Source organism: Heterodontus francisci, unplaced genomic scaffold (assembly GCF_036365525.1).
Source record: "Heterodontus francisci isolate sHetFra1 unplaced genomic scaffold, sHetFra1.hap1 HAP1_SCAFFOLD_102, whole genome shotgun sequence".
Taxonomy (NCBI): Eukaryota; Metazoa; Chordata; class Chondrichthyes; order Heterodontiformes; family Heterodontidae; genus Heterodontus; species Heterodontus francisci.
Window position 1 is genome coordinate 5875494 of NW_027140380.1, and position 3665 is coordinate 5879158.

Sequence of the window (3665 nt, forward strand, 5' to 3'; positions counted from 1 at the left end):
TGATAGATTGGGGAACGTTACTTAAAGGGTTGACAGTGGATAGGCAACGGCTAGCATTTAAAGAGCGCATGGATGAATTACAACAATTGTTCATTCCTGTCTGTGCAAAAGTAAAACAGGAAGGGTGGCTCAACTGTGGCTTACAAAAGAAATTAAGGAAAGTATTAGATCCAAGGAGGAGAGATATAAAATGGTCAGAACAAGCAGCAAACCTGAAGATTGTGAGCAGTTTGGAATTTAGCAGAGGAGGACAAAAGGATTGATTAAGAAGGGGGAAACAGAGTATGAGAGTAAGCTAGCAGAGAACATAAAAACTGACTGTAAAAGATTCTATAGATATGTGTAGTGAAAAAGATTAGTGAAGACAAATGTGGGCCCCTTACAGTCAGAAACGGGGGAATTTATAATGGGGAACAAAGAAATGGCAGACCAATTAAATACATACTTTGGATCTGTCTTCACAAAGGAGGATTCAAATTATCTCCCAGAAATGTTGGGGAACATAGGGTCCAGTGAGAAGGAGGAACTGTATGAAATCAGTATTAATAGGGAATGTTTGGGAAATTGATGGGATTGAAGGCCGATAAATCCCCAGGGCCGGATAATCTACATCCCAGAGTACTTAAGGAAGTGGCCCTTGAAATAGCAGATGCATTTCTGGTCTTTTTTCAAAATTCTATAGACTCTGGAACAGTTCCAATGGATTGGACGGTAGTTAATGTAACTCCATTATTTAAAAAAAGAGGCAGAAAGAAAACAGCGAATTATATACCGGTCAGCCTGACATCAGTCGTGGGGAAAATGCTGTAGTCCATTATAAAAGATGTAATAGCAGAGTGCAATAATAACTCGTCTCCACTCCTAGTATTTCTAAATCCCACACATTCACTATAATGTGAACAATTAATTCCTGTTGTGTCTCACTCAGTTTTGGAAACTTCACTGTATTGGAGTGAGGTGACATCTACTGGCGGAAGCAAGAACTGCAATCAAGCAGCAGAAACTCCACAGTCTGTCAGGGTGAAAGAAATATTGCAATGTGAGGATACAGCGAAGTGGTTTTATTGGGCAGATGGAGACATGATTCCACTTGTGGTGGTGTCTGAAGCAAAGGCCAGAAATACAAAATTGTCATTAATAAAAGAAATGAGGAATTCATGAAAAATGTAGTAACGTAGTGAATGGTTAGAATGTGGATGGAATAGAAAGTGAGATTGGATGGACCGAAGCAGTCTGAAAGGATGGCTGAAACAAAAGATGAGTGCCCTGAAACGTTAACTGTGTTTCTCACAGCACAGATGCTGCCAGGGCTGCTGAACATTTCCAGCACTTTCTGTTTTTATTTCAGCATTTGCAGGATGTTGCTTTGATCTGAAAAAAAATGGATGATTGACGGGGGGGGGGGGGGGGGTTCCAGTGAAATTCCACAGCAGCTAACAAAACCTGACCTGTCAGTGATTCGTTGGTCTAGGGGTATGATTCTCGCTTCGGGAGTATGATTAATTAACATGCGAGAGATCCCGTGTTCAAGTCCCGGACGAGCCCTGTTCTGCTGGCATTTTTAGATTAAGGTTATCTATTGGTTTCAGCCTTCCAGAAAGTGGAATTGACTTCCATGCGGATCTGGCTTGAGGACCAGACAACTGGATTCAAAGAGCTTGTCGACAAAATTGTAATTAACTAAATGTACAGATAACCAACTGGGAATATAAAGTTGTTGCAGTAATTGAGACCTGTCTCCAAAAAACAACAGGACTGGGTTCTGGACTGGAATGGAATGGAATTCTTCAGTGTTTCTGTTGTTTGGCTTGCATTGACTCATCGATTTTCTTGTTTTTCACTTTGTCGATGCCTTTGAATAATTGTGGATCCTTCTTCAGATTGTCTTCTTTCACCAGGTAGTTCTGACCTCTGATGATGTTGATTGTAATCAGCTTCAATTCGCTCATAGTTTTGGAAGTGAGCAGATTTCCTTTGCTTGAGTCTACAACATGGAACTCAGTCTGACATGTGGACCCATGGGAGGAGTGGAATGCCACCCCTGCGTTGGAGCTGCATCCATCCAATAAGACACCGAGTAGAAGTGACAGTTCTGCCAGTCGAATATGAGACTTTTAATGGCAGGGTTGTGAGTTTGAGTGCCATTCTGTTTTTCCCTTTTTTAAGGCTTCATGAGCAGAGAGTACAGGGAGTGTTTGAAATGAGCAAGTCTCGCTTTGATTCAGGACTCTTACCTCTCAGCAGCATCTCACTATGAAAGATTGAATTTTATCTCATTTCATTCTCAGCTCAGGGTCAGTGTGGATCACTGGGACTTCTGGCTGTCTCCCGCTTCACAATCCATCAGTACTGAGAAAGCAATGGGGAATATTACTCACATGTTGTGTTCTTTAATTTTTTGGAAAACTTGAATGTATGTATTTTCTTCCAAAACAAGGACACCAAGCCACTGTTAATGTAGGGCTGAAATAGCTCAGTTGGGAGAGCGTTAGACTGAAGATCTAAAAGTCCCTGGTTCAATCCCGGGTTTCAGCAATTTTGCTTCCTTATGCGTCCCTTGCCTTGGTTCCGATTTTCCAGTTGCACAATTTACTTTGAAATTATTTACCAAGCACCAGTGGATTGAATTTGAGAAACAACACAGAATCATTTACAGCACAGAAGGTGGTCGTTTGGCCGATCACGTCCATGCTGGCTCGCCCCGGAGCAATCTAGTCAGTTCCACTCACCAGCTCGATCCCTTTCCTCCTGCAAGTTTCTTTCCTTCTAGTATCCATCCAATTTCCTTTTCAAATCATTGATTGTCTCTGCTTCCACCACACTCGTGGGCCAAGTCATTACCACCCACAACATAAAAAAGTTCCACCTCATCAAGGATGGTAAACACTTATATCTTATATACTTGCTTATTCTCTATTTCTATGAGAATAGACTGGCAGTCAACATGAATGGGAACCCAAAAATCTTCGAGCAGCATGTAAATGATAAGTGGGTAGTAAGAGGTTGAGTAGGGCCTATTAGGGACAAAAAGGATAATATAAGCTTAGAGGTGCAGGGCAATGTTAATCTACTTAATGAGTACTTTATATCAGTGATCACTAAGGAAGTGGAATTTGACAAAATATCAGTCGAAGTGAAGAGAGTAGAGGCAATGGAGAGAGTACAAATTAGGAGAGGGAGGTGCTAAAAAGGCTGGCTGTGCTTAGGTAAGATAAATCACCTGGTCCGGATGGCTCACATCCCAGGTTGCGAAAGGAAATGCGGATGCAGATAACGGAAGGGCTTGCTTAATCTTCCAATCTTCCCTGGATACGGGGGAGGTGCCAGAGGATTAAACAGTGGCAAATGCGACACCCTTATTCAAGAAAGGGTGTAAGGACAGTCTGGGTAACTACAGGCTAGTTAGATTAACAGCAGCGGTGGGTAAGGTTTTAGAAAGAATAATCAGGGTAAAAAATCAACAGTCACTTGGAGAGGTTTGAGTTAATTAAGGAGTGTGAGCATGGATTTATAAATGGGAGTTCATGCTTGACTAAGCTAACTGCATTTTTTGATGAACTAACAGAGCAGCTTGATGAAGGGAATGCAGTGGATGTTGTTTATGTGGATTTTAAGGAAGCGTTTGACAAGGTACCACATAAAAGGGCGGTTAACAAAATTGAGGT

The 3665-nt window shown here is 41.7% G+C and overlaps 1 non-coding gene across 1 annotated transcript; it reads left to right on the forward strand.

Annotated features, from left to right (window-relative positions):
- Positions 1-2462: 2462 nt before the first annotated feature.
- trnaf-gaa (transfer RNA phenylalanine (anticodon GAA)) lies at positions 2463-2535 on the forward strand. The gene has a single exon. It is a non-coding gene; the product is annotated as a tRNA-Phe (tRNA).
- Positions 2536-3665: the final 1130 nt, after the last annotated feature.